The sequence below is a fragment of the Mastigoproctus giganteus genome, chromosome 11, assembly GCF_048544385.1.
Source record: "Mastigoproctus giganteus isolate SK-2022 chromosome 11, ASM4854438v1, whole genome shotgun sequence".
Lineage (NCBI taxonomy): Eukaryota > Metazoa > Arthropoda > Arachnida > Uropygi > Thelyphonidae > Mastigoproctus > Mastigoproctus giganteus.
The window spans coordinates 23,820,415-23,844,288 of record NC_143585.1 but is presented as its reverse complement, the minus strand read 5'-3'; positions in this window follow the sequence as shown (position 1 = coordinate 23,844,288).

Here is a 23,874-nt window from a genome sequence, read left to right as displayed (position 1 = left end):
CGCGTCACTGACGGGTTTAGAACCTGGGCCTTTTCACCAGGTATTGGGAAGACTGATTATAACCATGCTACCTAGGAGGATTAATGCGCAGTTTGGTCATAGCAGCCCTTGCGCCAATAAATCCCACTCCAACAACTAAGAGGATTAACACTATATCAGATAGTAACTATTAAAAGCAGCCAGGGATCACGAGACGCTTTTCGAAAACCGTAGACGGCACAACAGCGCTGATGTTAACAATCCCGGCTCCACAGTGTTTATAAAATCTAACCTGCGGATAACTGCATATTTTTCTTACTTACACATGACGGTTTCATGCATGGGCCGGTCATCCTTCCTGGCAGATGCTGTGCCTGGATGGGAAAGGATGCAATTAGTCTAGACCCTAACACGACAGTTTCAGATCTGTAAACACTTATACTGAAAGAAACTAGATTATACATATACATGGTGCGACTCATTCGAAGTTATACACTGCCCTACCATTAATATCCGGACACCCCTCCATAGAGGGGGAAAACAAGTCCTATGCATTCAACATGTCTCAGAATCTGCAATAAATATGCATACTGGGCTTCAGACAATTACAAAAGTAGGCATGCAAGGTGACACGTTCAACAGAATTACCTCAACAGTTCAACAGAATTGATCACCTCAACAAATGCTAGACGTCTATTAACATGATGTAAGGAGCGCGAATCCTGGACTGTAGAGCAGTGGAAAACAGCCCTGTGGACAGACGAGTCGAGGTTTGCACTCTACCAGTCTGATGGCCATTCCTGGGTGTCGCGAATGCCAGGGGAACAGTTCCTTCCTGATTGTATCCTTCCAGCAATGAAGTTTGCTGGAGGCAGTGTCATGGTATGGGGCTCGTTTAATGGTTTGACTTGGGCCCATTAGTCGTTATCGACAAAACCATGAATGCTATGCAATACTGGACAACTAGACAATTATGCACTTCCAACATTATGGCAATACTTCGGGAAAGTCCATACCTGTATCAGCAAGACAACGCACCATGCCATACTGCTCGGGTCGTAACAGAGTGGTTTGAGGACATGGGTGTCGAAAAGTTGAATTGGCCAGCCCAGAGTACTGAACTGAACCCTATCGAGCATCTTTGGGATGCATTGGATCGTTGGGTACGTGCACGTCGAGATCGCCAAAACAACAAGGCCTAACTGGTGGCTGTGTTAAATGACAAATGGAGGAACATATCACCTGACATTTATAAAAAGCTGGTTGAGAGTATGCCGCGAAGATTGAAGGCCGTCATAAACGCAAAAGGTTTCAGCACAAAATATTAAATGATACAATAAAAGCTATTTTTTGTTGTTGTTTAAAGACAGGTGTCCAGAAATTAATCGTAGAGAAGTGTATATTGTAGTAGTAGTGGCATGTGATGCAAGAAAGCAAGTGTATGAGCTTATACAGCATCAGAAAAAAAAATCACACCATTCCCTCCAAATGCCTGTCCAGTTCCTCCTTAAATTTATTCAACCTATCAACTTCCACAACGACAGATGGAAGTTTGTTCCAGCAAATAACCACCCGCTGGCTAAAGGCAAATTTCCGCACAACTATTCTACATCTGTCCTTTCTTAATTTGATTTATGCCCCCTTAGGTTCGTAATCTGAACAAGTGGAAGGATCCCATCAGAATTCAGCGTGCTCAACCCATTCAAGGCCTTATACACCTCAATCAGATCACAGCGCAGGTGCCTAGTCTCCAGCCACTGCAATTTGCAGAACTTAAGCCTCTCTTGGTAAGAGGATCCCTTCATTCCCCTCACCAATCTTGTTGCCATTCTCTGTACACACTCAAGCAAATCTACATCCTTCCTAAAATGAGGCCTCCAGACCTGTACGCAGTACTCAAGGCGTGGCCTGACCATTGCCTTATACAGAGGGACAATCACCTCCTTTTCCCTGCTAGCAAAATTCCTATATATCATTGATAAAACCCCATGACCTGCCCTGGCAGCCTGGTATATATATAACCTACGACAGCGTACTGCCGTACTCAACTCCCAAATGTGACCTTTCGGATCAAAAGCAAAAATAATGCAAAATGTTGTCATGTCAATACCAAGATAAGATAGCAACAAAAACATAGAGTTACAGTACTGTATATACAAATCCCTCAAAGGCCGCAGAGCTGTTCCTCCAGAGCGGATCGAAATACTGGAAATAAGCTGCATTCCCTACAGAATTTTCTACATCTAAAAAATATGGTAAAAATTCTTTGAGAGAACCACCCTCAGAGATAATGAGCACTGCTCTGGCCACAGACCCAGTTAACTACACTGCGAAATTAAGACCACATTAACAATCATAAACATCCTTGAGTCCTTCTGTGGAATTCAATTTACCCTAAACAACAGAAGACAAATCGATACACTTTTCCTGATCATCAAAGAAGCATATAACAGACTCTCTGTCATTTCCCTAGAACTACTTCAGAATTACAGGTTCCAAACCCAAGCTTTCTAGAGAACTACTGCGTGAAAAAAAAATCCTCCTGATGAGTAATAACAATTGCTTCAAGTATCATAAAGAGAGGCGTACCTCAAGAAGGTATTCTGTTTGCATCCCTTTATGCAGAAGCCGTTAGTCCCTTTACGCCACTACATAAAAGAACTTTATTTCCTACGCATACAACGTCAAGATGTTCGTCGCTTCACGAGGCAGCCAAGACACTGTACATATCTCAAATGCTGCCACACTCCAGATTTCGAATCTTATGAGTATAATATACCTCAAAGCTATTGGCTTGCAGTTTAAATCCCAATGCGTCCGCCAGATCACATTTTCCATCAAAAAGCAGAAAAATAACATCGAATTCCTCCTGGACAGCTTCCCTGTCAACAATCACGCATCACTATGACTTATGAGTCACCCGGGATGAGTAACTCACCTTCTCTCGCCACTTCGCAGTCTCTCCAACCAAGAAAAATACTCCCTATAGAGCAAAGCACAAACTTACCAGTGTTTATCTGCCAAGCCTCGTGATGCAGTAGTTTGGTATTCTGTATCTTCTACTAGAGTCAAAAATTTCCTTAGCATCTGATACTGGATGATTCGGTGGCTAAAAAGGACACTCTTTAAACACTTACAATTTCATCTTTTATAACACCTTTAAGTGGCTCTTCTTTATACCTTTACAATCTTAAAGATACATCCTTTTTTACGACCTATAACTGGACTCTCTGGGAATTAATCACAATCAACATCATTTTAACTTGGCGAAATTACATTAAGAATAGACGCACCAAAACTTTCCAGTACTATTTCTCTTCCACGCAGCTAAAGTACTGTATATATTAGTATTAGTATTAACAGTATAGTTCAAGGGAGCCAGAGGCTTTTACTGCACCAGCGAAAAAAATAAATAAAAAGGAGATAAGAAAATACAAATTAGGCGCTTCCCTCTCATATAGGAACTGTTTAGTTGACCTTCGGTTTCTTCAAACTGTCAGCCTCAACTACCTGCGAAGGCATCTTGTTCCAGCAATCAACAACTCGCCAGATAAAAGAAAACTTCCTACAATCTAGAATAAACTTCTTTCCCTATAATTTGAATTTATGCCCCTAGTTTTGGAATTCTTTATAACAGTCAAAATTCCGCCTTCATTCATTTTACTAACCCTCTGAGAGCTTGATAAACCTCAATCAGCTTCAATACACATCAAACTCCTCTACAATGTCTGGTAGCCAGGCTCTGCAGCCCACATAATCGAAGTCTTTCCTCGCACGGGTCGCTCTTTTGCCGATCTCACCATGCGAGTTGCCCTTCTTTGGATCCTTTCAAAAAGCTAAATATTTTTTTTTCAGATGAGGTCACCATACTTGGACACAGTATTCCAAATGCAGTCTTACACTTGCCTTGTATAGTGGGATTATCACTTCCCTATTTCTACAGGATATTGTTTTCGATAAATTATATATAGAATACCATGGACTTTTCTGGCCCCCTGTTTACACTCCTCATATCGCAACTCCCAGATCCCGTTCTTCCTCTGTTTTTAAATCGATCCCCCGAGTGTATAAGTTATTCTGGGGTTGCTATTTCCTAATTCTAAGACCTAGCATTTTGCTTCATTAAAACATAGCTACCACTTTTGACAAACCTTGAACCCTGTTCAAGACATCTTGAGGAGCGTTGCTTTTCACTGATCATTAACGACTCTCCCATTCTTTACGTCGTCTGCGGATTTGCCATCACGCCCTTTATCCCTTCGTCGATGTCGTTTATGAAAATCGGAAAAACAGTGGTCCAATAACCAATCCTTGAGGGAACCTACTATTGACGTTACACCAATTTGAAGATTATCCATTATTTACAGCTGTCTGCCTTCTGCCCTGCAGCCCGTTCCATCTTAGAATCTTTCCCAATCCATCTTAGAATCTTTCCAGTAGTCCTAAGATGTTCCAGCTTATAGATGTAACCGTTCATGAGAGACTGAGTCAAATGGCTTGCTAAAATCCAGATAAACTATGTCTAAATTATTCGCTACATCTAGTTCATGAGTAAGTCAAAATAGCTTACCAGGTTATTTGAACATGTTTCCTCCCCTAACAAAACCATGCTGTTTGTCCTGCAACATGCCATTTCCATCTAAATGTCCCTGGATTGCACTCTTAATCATTGTCTCTAAGATTTTCCCTACTACTGAAGTCAGACTAACCGTATTTATGTATTGGCGATACAATACTTCTACAATCAAAGGAAATTCTCCCGAGTTCAAAGATGCCCTCGTAATTAAACTCACTGGTTCAATACACTCTCTGGCCTCTTCCATCAATACTATTGGGTACATGCCATAAACTTCAGTAGCCTAACTTACCGTTTGGCGTGAAAGTATTTCTAACAGACAATCTGTAATTTCGAAATCACTAATATCATATGGCTCAGCCTCACTCGCACAGCCTATCCTCGACATGAAGGGTCTTTCGTCAGTAAAGACAGAGGCAAAGTACCTGTTCAATTCATCCGCAACATCAGCTGGGTCATCTAAGACTTTTCCACACCCATTGCACGAGGGTCAGATATGATTTGTTTTATACTTTTTTGTATTCACATACACGAAAAATTCCTTGCCTCCATTCTTTGTCTTAGCCAGTGCTTTCTCATACTCTGCCTTAGCCTCCCTAACCTTATCTGGTTACTATTGCAAATCAACTTGTAGTTATTATAGGCTACACTACTTTTTATCGCTCTAACCTTCCCATGCCATCTTTTTCTGCTCTATTAAAACTGCCCAGCTAAGCATCCATTCATCCTGGCATCCTCCTCTGTATTTTCTTTGGTATATATGCGTTCATGGCTTCCGTGAATAGCTTTGAAGGTACTCCATGATTTATTCGTCCTTCCTCTGCAATTCGCCCAATTCATAGATGCCATGTAGCGCCTTAAACTGCATAGTCCCATTTTCTGAAATTAAACCCATACCTTTATCTACTGCAATATCTTTCATCATCCAATTAATGACTCGATGATCACTACCTGCCAACGGTTCCTGTACTTTAAACCCGGTGACGTCATCTGATTCGAGAGTAATGATCATGTCAAGAATATTCTTACCCCTACTATTTTCTCTAACATGCTGGTATACGGAAGTGAGGTGACGCTAAGTTTCCTGTACAGTCCTTTAGTTGCGAGGAAGAGAAGATACGCTCCATGACCAGCTTGGACGCCTACAAAGAATGTTCCCCTACAATACAGTAAACCTCTTGAACCAACTCAGTATGGATAACGAGCTACAGTGTGTCAATAAGACCTACAGAACCGCTAGTTTTCAGCAAAAATATCAGCTGACAGACTCCAATTAGCTTTTGAGAACCCATTGTAAGCTGCCTTTCCAGGAATAACAACTTTGTACTTGATGTTCACGATTTAATTAACTGTTATTAAAAATTTACTATTAACTATTACTATTAAACAAATTTTATTATTACTATTAAGCAAATGATGTTACTATTTGTTTTTTTATCTGCCCTATTAACATTAGCAAATAAAACCATACATCAGAGATCTGCATCCTTTAAAAACCAAGAATCGCGTTGGTTAAGTACCCAAACCAAAACCAATAATGGGTAAAAAAAGGTTTAAAATAAAATATTTAAAATAACCATTATGTACATAACATGATTAAACTCGTTCGATATATTCAGACACATTTTCTTTTTGTTGGAGCACGTTTAACAGCAGCCATAACTGAGAAAACAAAGGAAATCACTGCTGTGTCGAGAGCAACCATCTTCATTTGTACCCAAATTGAGATAGATTCTTTCAAGACGACAACGCAACTATCAACCATGCAAAAATTGTATCAGGATTGTATCAAAAATTGTACCAAGAACAATATGACAAATATTCTGATGGAAGAATGGTCAAATCTGGAGCTAGACTCCCTCAACAATTTGTAGAATCTATGCCACTATGTGTTGGTGTATGAACTGTAATTCAGTTTCTAATTTTTTTGAATCTACTATTTACATATATATTTTATATACCATGATATACATATTATACACTGCTCGACAAAATTAACAGAACATGTAGAAAACGTGGTGTAACTCGTGTAGCTTGAGATGAATTGGGACAAAATTTGGTATGGTGGTGTACCACAGGGTAACAATGAAATTAGGAGACAGCGAGAACCTTCGGGTATATAAGGGGCATTTATAGGGGTTATATAAGAATTACCAAAAAAAAGGTCACATTACAGAAGCTCATACAGATACTCGAATATATGGTCATATGACATCAGTATGGTGTATGATCCCTTCTAACGGCTAAACAGGCCTGACAGCTGTCAACCATGCTCGATATAACGGTGTCTAAAAGATTCTGTGGCAACAAATCCCATTCTTTCACCAGCGTAGACCTTAGCTCACCAAGTGACGAAGGAGTTGTCTGTCGGCGTGCAATGTGTTTTAAGATATTCCTCCACCACTTGAGCTCTATGTGTAGTGGCCTTGTCATGCATAAAAAGAAAATCTGGCCCAAGTCGCACATAAGATTCGAGGATCTGTTCTCAGTACCTCTGTGCAGTACGGTAACCTTGTCAAAAACATGAAGAGGAGTGCGACCATTGGTCTTTATTCTGCCCCACAGGAGTGCACTACTTCCACCGCAAGTGTCCCTTTCTCTGATGTTGGAGGTTTGGTACCGCATTCCTCATTGTCTCCATGTGAAATAACGTTTAGAATCTGTTTGTAGGCTAAAATGGGACTCATCAGAGAAGAGAAATGTACCTAATTTTGTCCAGCTTCATCGCAAAATGCACACGATGTTACTTGTGTTCTGTTAATTTTGTTGAGGAGTGTATATATATTTTTTTATTTATTTATTGTTATATATATGTTCTTGCTCGTATATATACGAGCAAGAACAATCATTATGCAAAAGAAATGCGTCCGATGCTATTATAAATGTCCAATATTTATAATAAAATAATGCTGAAAGCAAATTCTCATTCAACTCAAAATATGGTATTATTTTTTCATCACTATTCAGAAAATTTCCATTTAAAATCATTCTTATACATACTATCAGGCAGCTGCTACGATTTATACCTAAATAGGAAAAAAAAATCTATTCTGTCGTTCTTATAAATATGTATTAATCCAATATAAACTCCAAGAGGGAAGTAGCGTAAAGATAAATATTTGTGTACAACAAAATCATTTTGTTTAAAAGAAACAAAAAGAAAAAACTTTCAGGTTTATATGAAATCAGACTAGGCCCAGCAGTGTAAGTACTAAATAGTTAAAGTAGTTTATATTTTAAATAAATATTACACGCCTTACCGTATACCATAATGTTCATCGAGAGGAGTTTGAAGGGAAATAGAAGGAACACATAAATAATTCAGTAGCTTCCATTTCGGCTGAAGCAATAGAAGAATTCTAAAAACAGCAAGGACTTTTGCTATTTTATATCTTTCCTTTAAGGCAGTATCACAGAAGCATGCCAGCATTAATATTTAAATTGGGAAAGGCAATGCTGTTGCGCATTCAACGAAATCGTGACTTGTGATTACAATTTGACAATTTTCGTCTGCTGCTAAAAAAATATTTTCAAAAGCAGACGATGGTGGAAACGGAAGTGTGCATATTATATATAAAAAAAGTAGGCTTACTAAAAGCAAAATAAATGCAGATTTTTATTTTGTCGTTTGTTTTGGGCTTCATTTTTCTTGATGAAAGATGGTATTTAGAGAAATGTCTTTTGGGTAGCATTTTTAATAATAAAATTCCAGTGTATATTCAGCAGAAAATTTACTTATAACTGATTTTAAAATTTATAAAAAAATAAATCTAAATCTATAATACGTTTGCTAAGTGAATAGAACTTCGTGATTACCCATAATTCTTGAAAATGTATTTCTTGCTGTCAAATACACTCCAAAGCAAAAATTGGGAATTACAGCATATGAAACAGTTTTCGAGCTATCACAATGTAAGGTATAATATGTAAAAAAAATAATAAATAAAAAAAAAAACATACTACAGAATTTGTCAAGATTTTTTATTAAGCTGTTGTTGTAGTAGGGTTTTAGGATCATTAGCGACTAAGTTCATATTGTCCCGTGTATATTGTATGTAAATTGAGTGTAATCCTGAGGTCGATTTTCTGTTTGCTGGATGAAAAACCTGGGTTTCCGGGAGATAAAACCATACTACCCTCGCCTGAGGCCAACTAACTCGGCCACATTGTGAAAAAATGCGCCCATAAGAATTCCTCACGTCATTTGACGGGAATCGAACTCAGGTCTTTTTCCAGCCGGTGTGTGGCGGACGGTGATCCTGCCAACCGTGCAACCCATGAGGGCGTTACCTATCCGGTTATTATTATATTCGAAGCTCTTTATAGCGACCCTTTTTTTAACGTCCTATGTGGTTCGTCCGACTAATTTCTCTTTAACCTAATACTATTTTATGAACAATCGACATAACGCTCATCCGATATAACGACCGTTTTCTCATTCCCCTTGGAGGGGAGTTATATATAAAGCTTCCACGATATATTCAATTGCTTCCAAAGATTATTACTACTTATAGGCACCTCCGTAGCCAGGTGGGCAGGAGCAGCAGTGCGTAGCACATGCTTCTTGATTAGACCGGGGTTCGAGCCTGTGAGCCACCAAATACGGAGGATGCGGAAAGGTCAGGGAATGACCACCGCATATCCCCGGAGCAATATGGCCTTAGTTGCTAATGCTCCTAAAAACCAAACAACAACTACTTATATATTTATACATATACACACTGAGTGATCACTGAATTATGACCACCTACCTAATACTTCGTAGGTCCTCCTTTTGCTTTCAGCACAGCAGCTATCCGACGTGGCATTGATTCAACAAGATGTTGGAAACATTTGGGAGGCATGGCCAACCAAGCTCTGTAATGCGGTCAGCAATGCAGGTATGGAGATGATTGGTGTATCCAGACGCCTGATATGTCTTTCCATAGTGTCTCACAAGTGCCCTATGGAATTGATATCGGCGGAATTCGGAGGCCAATCGATATGCTGGAAGTCAGAACTGTGTTCCTCAAACTATTCCTGCACAACAAGTGCCCGATGGCTCGGTGCATTGTCATCTTGGAAGACACCTCACCATTCGGGAAAAAAAATGTAACATTGCGGGGTGTAGACAGTCAGCAAGCAGTTGACGATAGTGGAGACCACTGATACCTTGTTCCACATGCACCAGTGGTCCAAGTTCCTGCCAATGAAACATGCCTCACACCATACAACCGCCTCCACCGGTCTGCACTTTTGATACTATGCATGATGGATCAAGAGCCTCATGTTGTTGATCTTCTTCCAGTCTTCCAACGTCCAACGTGCATGCTCTTTGCACCAGGCGAGTCTTTTACGCCGATGAACCTTGGTTAGGAGAGGATGCCGTAGTGGTCGTCTGTTGGTATAACCCATACATGGAGCGTGCGACGCATGGTACAATATCATACCAGATATTGTACCCAATACAACATGGGCCAACACTCCTGGGGTTGGCCCATGTTGTATTAGGTACTCTTCAACAGTGCTGCGCCTGTTCACCTGTACGAGTCGTCGGACCCGGCGCTCACCTCTAACATCAACCTTTGCAGTTTTGGCGTCAGGTCGTTGTTTGACCATTTTGACGCCAGTCCTGGTACACTTTAACTACAGCGGCTCTCGAACACTCCACAAATTCAGCCGTTTGGGAAATCGAGGCACCAGCTCGTCGAACACCCACAATCTGTCTTTTATCAAAGTCTGATAAATCCTTCCTTTTACCAATCACGCTCGGAATTTACTACCTACTGAACCACTGACACCTTATCTATGCTACGTAGGTCAACTAACCCCGCACTCTCGTACCTCACGTGGTCAACGGGTCGCATTCAGTTTTCATAGGGGTGGTCCTAATTCAGTGATCACTCAGTGTATATATACTGTATATATAAACACATATACAGACAAAAATAAAGCAACATAGTGTGGTTATAAAAATAAACATATAAAAGAATTGAATATTACCAGTGACGTCACTCCCGTAGTCATCTCCAGAGAAGAGAGGCTGCCCCTCAGTATGTGAATGTCGATAATGGATAATTTGTTCACAGTTAAGATCGCTCTCAGCTCAGCTTTACAAAGACAACTCACCTCTTGAGGTAAGGTTTTAGGCGCATCAGGCCTATACGATCTCTGTCTATGAATTGCGTGTGTTCTGTGGTCAGTCTGCTGTTAGCTGGACAATTTAGGGAGGAAAAAATTATACTACCCTCGCCTGAAACCAACTAACTCAGCCACGTTGTGGAAAACACCCAAAAAGTCCTCGCATTACGGCCCGGATTCGAACGCAGGCCATTTCCACTCAATGCCGGAAGGATGGTGGTTACACCAATTGGCCTGCCCGCAAGGGCAAAAAGAGAGTATTTAAGGTATACATATGAAGACGATATCATATTGTACAATATACGATTTAAGAATACTTATTTAAGATTTACCCTATGATGCAAATAAAAAAATGGACAAATAACAACAGATTAGTAATCAATCCTTACGAAATTAAGCTTTCGGTAGTAGTGTACCATATCGATCATTGGATCTTCAACTAAAGGTTCTCACCTTCTGATTTTTAGGGTTATGGACGTTGTTGTTGTTGAAGGGTTTCTGGAGCATCAGCGACTAAGGTCCTCCCGACACCGAGTAGAAATGACCTGAGTTTGAGTACCGTTGATGACGTGAGGAATTTTCGTGAGCCTTTTCACAACGTGGCTGAGTCAGCCATTCTCAGGCGAGGCTAGTGTGATTTTTTTTTATCCCGGAAACCCGGGTTTTTCGTCCAGCAAACAGAAAACCGACCACAGAACACACGCAATTTACAGACAGTATATATGGAACAATATCTCCTTAGTCGCTAATGCTCCTAAAACCCCACTACTACTTACTGCTACCCAAATGCAAAACTTCGCATTTTCCAGTTCAATTCACTAATTTATCTCGATCTTCTCGTAGTAGGATACCCTGATTAATGCCACTAACCAGAGATTACCCCACCTTTGATTATTTTCTGTGGCCTAGAAACCAAGCTTGCAAATCTGTAATTACTTTGCCCCTTGATATTCTCTTTGTGAATAGTAGAGACATTTGCATGTCTCCAACCTGTAAGTACACTCACATTATTATTTATAAAGGTTTTATTACCTCTTTAACTGCTGCTTTTAATATTATGGGATAAATTCCATCATCCCCAAGTGATTTTTTTCACTTTTAGCTACAGCAATTTCTCTTTCATCTTCCTTTTCGTTATCATAAAAATCATTTAGTTCTCAATTAGAATTAGGCACACATCTGGTATCCCCCATCCTAAAAAAATTCTTCAAGCGTAAATGTGAACGCAAAATATTTATTCAGTTTGTCAGCAATCTGAGCGGGGCCATCTACAATTATGCCATTCCTGTCCAGTGGATCAATATGGTTTACTCTTTCAAGTGTTAACAGAGCAATGAATTCTTTGCTAATTTTCTTTGAGTAAGAAACAATCTAACTCAGAATTCCTTACCTACCCTCAGTAACTGATTATATAATTCCTCCTGCCTGTGGGTAGCAGTTGGTAGAATCGCCATCCTCCCCACACCGAGTGGATAAGACCTAAGTTCAAGTCCCGTGGATCACAGGAGGAATTTTTATGGGCTTTTTTCACAACGTGCCTGAGTAGCCGGTCTCAGGCGAGGATAGCATGGCTTTTTCTGCCAGAAACTCTTGTTTTTCATCCAGCAAATAGAAAATCTACCACAGAACACACGTAATTTACAAACAGTATACACCGAGCAATATGGCCTTAGTCGCTGATGCTCCTAAAAGCCTACTACAACCATATACAATTCCTCCAACAAAATTTCGTTGGATTTATGACAGTTTTTGAATCTAAGCAATTAATTACCTTTTCATTAACACCAGGTACCTTTCAAATTCCAAGTGGATAATAAATAAAAAGTTATTTTTTAATCCAACCATAGATGAAGTGAAAAATTTTTCGGTTTACTTAATTAACCTTTATTAACTGAATATGCATGATAAAGTACTTCTTTTTTAGCGTAAAACAAATTATAAAAAACTTGCTACTACTCTGTTAACGCTTCCGGATCGGCTCTTAGTAACACAAGGAAATTTAAGATGACCATAAAATTGTGGTTAGAGATAACATCAAAATCTGCCTCTGGCTAGCAGCAAGTTAACAAGAAAAACTGTAATTAGCTTGGAGAAACAAGTTTTTATTATTTTTATTATGAAACAAGGTCCCATCTTTGAAGTGTCATTTTTTGAGAAAACAATAATTAGCATCTCAAAGAATTTTAACATCCTAATTGTGTAAGAGCCCTGATACGCTCTAATTGCAATGTCTGAAGAATAAAAATATGAAAACTTTAATTGTAGAATTTAGTTTGGAATGCTAGCAATGAAAATCAATTTACGCTGAAAGGCGCCACCGGAAATACGTCTGCTAAAATAAATTTTTGCAAATGATTTGCAAATATTTCGTCTGCCCTGTTGCGTTTCATTACGTCATTGTATTAATAATAATGAATGATTAAAATATCAAATAAATAAATATTGCCTTTTTAAATGCTGTGTGCAGCTAAATTTAATTATTAATGAAAATAATAATAATAAACGTAAGAGAAAGGTTAACCAAATACCTAAGGAAGTACAGAAATCCTCGCCTTACGTAATTAGTATTAACATTGGAAGGGTAAAATGACGCAACATATTTTTTGCAATATCAGCAGCAACCTTAGTAGCTCAACTACTACTACTATTGCGAAAAATAAGTGAAAAAATAGCACATTTATCTTCTTATTGCACCATCTTTCGATCTTGAAGGCACGAAAAGTGATTTCATGCTGCATTATAGTATTATCCCTCGAGTTATGCAATTAGCGCGTTCTTTGAAACCGCGTAAGGCGAAAACGTGTATCTCGGAAACAATTTTCCATAGAATATAACGTAATGAAGCTGGGTTACGTTCTAGATTGTCTTATCAAGTTTATTTTATTTTTTTTTAATCTCGGATGTGAAAATAAAAGACCAGATCATGCCCACTGTCAATAACTTCTGGAGATATGGACGTTGCAGGTCTTCCACAGCATGGGTCATCTTCCTGACTCTCCTTCCCTCGTTTAATTCTGCAACTCACTACTTAATTATGCAATAGGAAGGACCATGCTCCTCGAATGTTGCAACCATATCCTCATGAAGTGCCTTTTGAGTTAGTCCTTTTTTTCCCCCAAATATTGAATGATTGCACTGTGAATAATGCGCTCGTGTGTAGCACAGTTGATAGGATCGCTGTCCTCCCCACACAGGGTGGAAAAGACCTGAGTTTGAGTGCCGTCGATGAAGGGAGGAATTTTTATGGGACTTTTTCACAACTTGGCTGAGTTAGTCGGTCTCAAGCGAGGGTAGTAAGGTTTTTTCTTCATTAAACTCGGGTTTTTCGTCCAATAAAACAGAAAATCGACCTCAGAACACACGAAATTTACAAACAATATACATGGAGCAATACAACCTTAGTCGCTGATGCTACTAAACCCTATTACAAAAACAAGTAACTACTGTAATAAACTCACACCTAATTATATGGAATTTCCAGTCCCATAAAATTAGGTGGAAGTTTATTATAATTATCTAAAGTTAAAGAGAGATTTGATGAAAACACATTAGTACAGTAGTAATAATGAACTAATATTCAGCTAATATTAAGAAGGAGGGTTTTGATCACCAAGAAATTAAGATTCCGGGAGAAAAAGCCAACAGTCAAAGAATGGTGGACGTTAAAGTTTTCCTGTATAAAGAGCCAACCCGTGCAGCTCTTGCAGGAAACTTACAGCGTGAAAAAAAAAATAACTTGGGCCAGCGATAGGAATCGAACCCGGTATGGGAAAACAGTTCTTTCCAAACAGTGTGTAAAAGACTAAAATTGTTCACTGTGACAGGGTTGCGTGGATTTTTAAGCTCCCAGACAATTTTTTTATAATAAAAACGCAAAGCGGCCATAGAATACATAAATGTGCAGATACTACACTACACTGACGCCTGATAACTTGACTCTCTTTGCTGCAAATTAAAAATAATGTACAGAAAGCAGTGACACTATCCACTTTACCACGAGGATATGACAATACGCATAAAAGAGAGAATCTCTGCCAGGAATAGAAAATTTTGGATTGCAGTTATTCAATTGCACTAAACGGTTCAGAGAAAGACAGGGCGAGATTTTTGTAACTTAACAACGTTAGCAAAAAATTTACTTTGCAGAGTGGAAATTATTGCTGAACGTTGTATTTTTTAATAGACGGGAAAAAAGAAAGAAAAATAGCAGAAAGGTATCCATCCACAAGCCCTTACACATTTGCAATATCTCGTTCAGGGAGTTCGAACGAACTATAACTTAGAGGAACCGAAGTACGAAGTGGTCGACTTATTTACCAAGGACTCAGATAAGAAGGTAGAGCGAAAGAGTAGAGGTCTCTTTCTGTACACAAAGAGGATGAAGAGGTCCTTGTTTGGATAAACTTAAATAAACAAAACATCAAGAGAAAAGCCACTGGGAAACTGCACGTTTGTAACCGCTGTTTTTATGTTTCATTCTGAGTTCTTTGGCTTCGAGGGACATTTAACATTAATAACTGTTTCTCTCATCATTGTTAACGAAGGACAAATATGTTCTTTGGCTGAAAAATATCCCACAACGCTCGCTCTCTTTCTCTCTCTTATTTGTTAGATTACACAACAAATCATTGACTTGTTGTGTAATCTAAGAACAAAAAACCAAAGGACCTAACAAATGGTTACATAGAATGGATAAAGAACTGATATTTCAAGTGGATAAATATTCTAATTTTCTGGTGTTTTTCTGTACTACACTGCTCCACAAAATTAACAGAACACTGAGAAAACGTGGTGTAACTCGTGCAGCTTGCCATGAAGCGGAACAAAATTTGGTATGGTGGTGTACCATAGAACAACAATGAAATGAGGACAGAGCGAGAAACTTCGAAAAGCTGTAAGGGACATTTATAGGAGTTGTATAAGAAATACAAAAAAATTACGTTACAGAAGTCTATACAAGATGTTCGGATTATGGTCGCATGACATTAATATGGCGTATGATCTCCTGCAAAGGCTAAACAGTCCTGACAGCAGTGAACCATGTTCGATATAACGGTGTCTATAAGACTTTGCGGCAACAAATCCCATTCTTCCACCATCGCAGACCTTATCTCATCAAGTAACCGAAGAGTCAGCTGTCGGCATGCAATGCAACGCCCAAGGGCGTCCCATACATGTTCGATCGGATTTAAGTCTGCTGATCGTGATAGCCATGACAGTCGTTGAATATTTTCGGTTTCAAGATATTCTTACACCACTTGAGCTCTATGTGCAGTGCACTGTCGTGCATAAAAATAAAACGTGGGCCAACCACGCCCCTAAAAAAAGTCGCACATATGGGTCGAGGATCTGTTCTGAGTACCTCTGCCTAGGTACAGTATCCCTATCAAAACGTGAATAGGTGTGCGGCCGTTGATCATTATTCCGCCCCACACGAAAACACCACCTCCATCGTAAGTTTCCCTTTTCTGATGTTGGATGGTACCGCATTCCTCGTTATTTCCAGATGAAAAAATGTCTAGAACTGTAGGCTAAAACAGGACTCGTCAGAGAACACAACAGTACACCAATTGTCAGAGCTACAAGTCACACGTTCATGGCACCAGTTTCCACGAGCTCCGCGTTGGTTTGGTGTTAATGGGATACAAACCATTAATTTCCTTGCGTAGAGTCCACTTGAATTGAGCCTTCAACCTGGTTTGGTTGTTTTTTATAGGCATGAATAATTTGCATAATGTGCGGCTCTTTAAGGTTGTATATCGATTTCTATTGGATACTCGGAATTTGCATGCCAGGATGCCTATTATATCAAATATTCATGAAAAACATTTTGTTCTGTTAATTTTATGTGACATATGCGAAAAAAATAAAATAATTGCCGGATTTATAATATTCCGATTTTAGTGAAATTTGGGAAAGTCCAAATCGTTCTAGAAGAAAGCAAATATAAAATTTCATGAAAATCCATACGCTTGGAGTTGAATGTACGAATATAGAATGGAGTTGAACATGGGACTAGATGGAAATAGAAATCATAGTTTCCCGATTTCTATAAGTTCAATTTGGGATAGCTTCACATATCTTTCTGAAACAGCAGAATATAAAAATTTTAATGAAAATTCCATCCACTAGGAGTCGAGTTATTACATGCGGACAGACGGATGTGGTGAAGACAATAAGCGCTTTACTCATCTAATTAGCCCTTCTAACGTGTCTAATTAGCCCTTCTCAACTTTTAAACTATAAAAAAAACCCGAGGTACCTACCATCAGGTAAGATTTAAAATACTGTTGTGGTGATTTAATTCAGTAAAAAATGTTTTTGAAAAGTTGACTATGAATACAGTCAACTTTTCAATACAATATTTGTATTTTTGCATTTGTATTTGAATGCATTTGAGAGTGAGTGTTATAAACTTTAAGAATTAGTATAGTATTATATCAGGCCTGTTTAGTCGTTGGAGGGTGATCACACGCCGTACTGATATCATGTGACCATTTCGAGCATCTGGTATCGACTTAATATGACATTTTTAGTAATTCTTATACAGCCCCTATAAATGTCCCTTATACCTGTCCGAAGTTTCTCGCTGTCTCCTCATTTTATCGCTATTCTGTGGTACACCACCATACCAGATTTTGTCCCGCTTCATCAAAAACTGCACGAGTTACACCACATTTTCTACGTGTTCTGTTAATTTTGTCAAGCAGTGTATAATATTATAGTAATAATACAATTCTAAACTGTCAAATTGAATACTTTTCGGTACATCAACTGAAACTGTCTTTGTATGAAAAAATTTCACAATTTATAGAAAACGAGGCCGGTTTTCGATAAATTGTGAAATCCTCCCCCCCCTGTCTAGTTTATTGGGACAAGTGCATCTCCCAGAATGACAGCGATACTACTGCAGCACGTTCTTTCTTTTAAGAAATTTAGACATCGTTTTATAAAACTGATCTCTTACTAGAAGTGAGATTTTGGAAAAAGTCCAAAAATGTAACATTGCCATCTTCAGTCCTGGTCTGCTATTGTGTTCTTTTCCGCATGACCGAAAATAAGACTCTACAATAAAAGCTTTCTCTTGAGTCTTAAACACCACAAGCGAAACACGAACACAATACTGACAGCTCAAATTCTTCTGCACAGAGAAAGATGTTGTATTTGAGTATTATATTTGTATTTGATTATAATAATAACTAGGGGGCTTCGCCAACCCCCGAGCACATCTTTCTACGTAAAATGTAGAGGTATGACGGAGTAAGTCAAATCTTTTCTATGTAAAAGATACACCTGTCGAAACACACTGATGTTCTTCCTCCCCCTTTTTATTCCCATCCTTCAGCAATCTCTCTCACTCATGTTTTTTTTTCTTTTGTTCTTCGTCAGGAAGCTCAGGCGATCCCTGATGGAGAGCACTGTGACAGCCTGGCTCACCTCCCAGTGGTGGTGGTGGGCAACTTCGAGTCCCACCCTGCGGCCAAGAAGCCAGCACAAACAACAAAACCCAACACTAAAGAAGAAGAACTCTTTATTATATACAGAAGGCGGATTGCTGTATATAACTCCCTTCACAGCTGCAAGCCAGGGGTTTACATAAAAGAAATTATGATAAACAAAGATAAAATGACAAAAAACAAAAACAGCATTATGACTCCAAAAAGGTTTGAACACTACATATGCAACACGCAACACTTTTCTGGCTTTTACAGAGGTTCTGTATTCATCACAAAAGTACTGACGACGCCGATGTGGGAAACCACAGGTGGCGCCTTACCCAAACACTATGCCACTATGATTGATATCTAATCAGAAATGACCTATGTTATTATTTACCTGTGCATTTGTAGCAAAGTAATTTTCCCGCCCACTTGTACCATTTGACCTGCATCCCTCTTCTCCTATTGGCTATCCCACCACGCGACATTCTCAAGGTGCAATAAATATCACTATACAATTATTTACCTAGGTCAAAATAAACATCCCAAAATTTTCTTGGCCATCTCAGAGCCTGATATGAATCTTGTAGAAGATTTTTGGACGAATTATACGAGGGGTGATAATTTAATTACCGGACTGGTGCAAGATCTTATCTTAATTGTCATCATCTGAATCTTCTGTGGATTTCTCCTTCTCAAAATACCCTCCCTTGAACTTTGCACACTTTCGCCACCGTCGTACCCACGCATTAAATGCTTCTTGCAAGCCATTTTTCGAAAGGCTGCGAAGTGCTTCTGCGAGCATCGTTGTGTCAGACGCGAAAAGCTTGCCTTTCAGAGCTTTCTTCAGGCGTGGAAACAGGAAGAAATCACACGGGACTAAGTCCGATAAATAAGGGGGATGTGCAGAACTCGGCACCTATGTCAGTGATCACTGCCTGCACAATATTAGTCATATGGGGGACTGAAGTTGTCTTGGTGGAGAAACCACTTCACACCGGAAAGTTTGGTCACACTGGAATATGGCCGTCCTACAAAGACGCTCATTACCATACGCTTCATTCATTTTTTTAACTATTTCCGATGCATTTAAGCCCAGTCTGACACAATAACGAATCACATATCGCCGTTCAATCTGTATGTCCGACATGATACTTGCTTCAAAATGATCGTCCGTGACACGCGACTAAAAAACTAAAACTCTCTTCACGCAACACTAGCTCGACAAGTACTGGCATGCTCACACAGTCTGTTCAGTAGCGATCAGGGAGAGCGCCTCTAGCGACAGTTATGGAAAGTTCGTGCGGAAACAAAATCTTGTACCAGTTCGAGAATTAAATTATCCTCCCTCGTAGTTGCGATGAAACAGTTACTAGGATAACTGCACTGAAGGAGAAATGGCACCTAACTCCAGCTGGTTTCTTTCAAAAACTGGTCGAAAGCCTGTTAACAACCAGATCCTCTCGAATAGCACAGTGGTTATAACCACCTCGTGTGTAAAAAGCCTGGGTTCGAATCCCATTAAAAAAAGGAAAGAACTTCAATGTTTTTTTTTTTTTTACACTGTGGATGAGTTCGGTCTCAGACGAGAATAGCAGCGAGGTTTTTTTTCTCCCGGAAATTCGGATTTTTCGTCTAACATATCAGGCAAACCGACCAGAGAATACGTGCAATTTTTATGGACGTGATACTCATGGGTGGATAAGGTTATTCTCGGGTAACAGTAAAAGGTAAAGGTAACTGCAGCCATTATCAATCCACTGCAGGATGGAAGCCTCCTCAACAATTCACGTTGAGAGGACTGGACCATAATCTACCACGCTAGTCCACTGCGGGTTGGTAGACCGATCATATTTAGCAATCAGGGGCTTGAACCCCGGTTTACTCAAAGAGCGTATGCTACCACCCTCCTGCCCCTGACCACTCGGCTATGGAGAGTAACCATAATATGACTTTTTTTTTTTTCCCTCAAAGAATCAATCATTTAGACCAAAGTTGTCCCTACCCACACATTATTAATATTTAAAAAAATAAATAAACATTTTAACATTGTTGGTGTACGGATACTTTTGAGAGGAAGCTGTATATATACACATGTGCGTGCATCTTTGAAAAGAATCAATAGCCAAAGAATAAAAAAAAATCAAAACACGGACCTGACAGCATCCTTTATTTAAGGTCTACCATCAACTCCCTCGCAATTTTCAATTTCATCAATAGCTCCAGTAATGTGAGGCTGTCTCCACTTTAAATACAACATACACGGCGCCCTCTATACATAAGCATAACCCAAAGAGGGGCAACACGATACATTCGTCAAACCTTCCTTGTTGTTATAAATGCTTATTTGTCACGTAGGAGTTTTTAAGGTGGGGGGAATACCTGAGCCTACCTTCCCACCAACGCTAGACTAATGCATCATTAGTCAGTGGAATGTGCCACCAGTCTTATTTATGCTGCATATCGATCAGCTTGACTGCTTGATGATACGTTGCCTGCCATACCCTGCACTGTCACGTGACAAGCAAGCAATAACGCCACTCCTACGTCAACGGTGATTAATCTAGACTGCCCTTCTCGCCTCTCCTTTATCAGATGAGAAATAACTTGACAAATAAATTGCTTCGTCTCGAATATTGTCCATTTTTTTTGGAGTAGTAATTGCAGAAATGACGATGTAGGGATGCATTTGATTTAAAGAGAAAGGGAGAAAGAGGAAGGAACAACAACAACAAAAAAAAAAAAACTAAATTAGCCAGCCTTATTTAAATTGAGCAATATGCAGTGATACCCCATGAACTTCAAAATGGCGCCATGAATCCCATCAGTTAATTGGATTTGCGATATCTGAGATAGGAAAATTTTTCAAATGAAACTTTCCAAAATTCAATGGAAATACAGTTAGAAGAACCTCTATTCTCTCTTTTTTTCTGCTTGTTTTTATAATTCTCGTGGAATAACTAATATTTTCTTATGCAATGCCATGATTGATTGCATCTATTCACGTGTTCCTAGTGGAACTTCTCGGTTCAAAGAAATGGAGGTATATCGATCTGTCTAATAAAAGCGTTATCCACATCCAGCAGTCTTTCAAGAGCAATCGACAGAGAGGGTGTTATTGCCAACACTTTAATTACAATTCTAAGACATTTCAAAAGATCAAGATGGTTTGAACAGAAAGTTTGATATTTTCATCAAATTGTACTTTCGACTGAATTCGAGTAATCATTTGAAGTGTATTTTTAACCTTCTATGTGTTTGTATAAAGGATTTGCAGACACAGGCCCCGAGCCAGGCATGCTGCCAAATATTACCCCAAAATCCATTTCCAGAGCTTCCATCAGAGGTGTTTTGGGTTCACAGATGTTAAATCTATAGGCAAAGTAAAAACATTGTAAAGGAATTTGAACTGTGATCAAGAATATTGTTTCTTTGGTTAATGACCACATGTAGTTCTCCACATTTCTGTGGATAAATTTACTCCATAGACGTCTGTAAAACGTACGTGCAGCTAAGGAACGCGTAGACGATCTCCGTAAGTGGAACACAACCTCAACGAACGCTCGATAAGGAAATTCAATAATGCATTATTGGATGGGCAAACGCTCCTGAAAACGCGTTGGGTATCTGTGTGGACTAAGCTATGGGTGAATACTGTAACGACTTTCTCCTCTCTCTCTCAAAAAAAAGAATGGAAAATAATGTCTAGGAATGTTCGGAGAGTTTAATAGTGAATGATGGGATATTAAGAGCAAGAAAGGAAAAAGCAGTAGAAGCATAAAGATTATAAAATTCTTTATTTTGTTTCAAATTTTGTATTTATTCTGCATTTTCTCTCATTAATTTCAAGACAAACCGACCTCAGAACACAGTTAATTTTCGGATACTTAAAGTGACGTATCATTATGAGCTTGAGCGCCTGGTGTAGCGTAATTTATTTATTTTATATAACTCTTTCTTCTTTCTCTTTTCGTTCTCTTGAGCTCACAGCCCTGGTGCAATTGCACCCACCACATCCCCTCCACCAAATGATGATCTGCCAGTGCATCATATTCTTTTGAAGCAAGAAAAAAATCACGTCATAGGACCTATCACAGGTCCGCACTACTACTGTACACCAGGTGGAAAAGTTCCGGGTTTAAATTCCGTCAATGACGTGAGGAATTTTAATGGGCTTTTTCACAACGAGGCTGAGTTAGTCGGGCTCAAGCGAGGGTAGCATGATTTTTTAGTAGTAGTAATCACCAGCCAAAAAAAAACAAAACAGTTCACCCATCCGTACCCACCAAGAATTTGTCTAGTTCGCCCATGATTTTATTCAACCCATCCACTACGACAACAACAGCAGATGGACGCCTGTTCCAACAATCAACCACCAGCTGGCTGAAGGCAAACTTCCGCATCTATCCTTCAACCATCCTTCCTCAACTTGAATTTATGTCCCTTTATGTGTGTAGTCTCAGCAAGTGGAAGGATACCATTAACCGCTCAAAGAGCAATGCAGATATGGTGCTAGGACAGTTCATGGAATTCTCGATGATATACAGTAATTTTGCCAGGAAGACAAGGATGTGATTATCCCGTTGTATACGGTAATGGTTAGACAGCATCTTGAGTATCACATACAAGTTTCCAAGCCTCGTTGTAAAAAGGATTGGGCCTGTTGGAATGAAAGCAAAATGAGCAAAAGGATTATTAAGGGGCACAAAAGGTTCCTCATTACCATGAAAGCCTTCACGTCTGCAACTGCAGAGCTTGGAAACTGGCATCTGTGAGGAGACCTCATTGAAATGTTTAAAGCATTAAATGGATTGGTTAAACTAAACGCTGATAACACCGTTTATCTTTCTTGGACAACACACATATAAGGGACTTAAATTTAAAAGGGATGGTTTCAGGGTAAAAAGTAAGTTGCAGCCATTATCAACCAACTGCTGGATGGAAGCCTCCTCAACAATTCATGTTGAGGGAAATGGACCATAATCTGCCATGATGGTCCAGTGCGGGTTGGCAGATCGACCGTAATTTTTTTTTTTTTTTTTTTTTTTGCTGATGCTATATAAGCTTCCTTCTTTGAAGCATTTACCACTACTAATACTAATAGCAAATTGCAAAGATGGATGCGTCTAATTAGTATTTTCAGCAGAACCTTTTTCCAATATTTTTCACACAGTCCCAATTTTTGACTCTCGTTAAATAACTAAGAAAGTTAAAAAAAATTCTCTAATAACTAAATGAAGCTTTTATTAAATTAATTTGATTTTTAATTTCTTTTTCTGTGATAAATAGAAGTGAAAAGTAAATGTAGCCAGCTCACTATCAATTAATTACTAAGATTATATAACTTTATAGAACATTTAATAAAACTCTATAATTATTTTAAGTTCTCTAAACTTAGCTATTCAGTATAATTGCAACTGTATAATATTTATTACTATCCTCCCATATACTCTCTTTTTTTTTTACATCTCTCTCTCTGTGTATACATGTATCGCTTTACAAGCGACACCGCATTAACAAGTCTTACATAACAACACACGTGAAGCGTGCACGGACCCTCCAAAGCTAACAAAACTGTATTAAAAATATATTTAATGTATGAATTTCTTTATTCCATACAAATCGTAGGGAAAAAAAGAAATAATATTCGAATTTCCATTTGGCCACTTTTAATGAAATCTGGAAATGACTCGACAAATATTTTTAAAAGGCTTGTTAAATTTTTAAAAGTCTTGTTACATGAAGACGGACGGACGGATG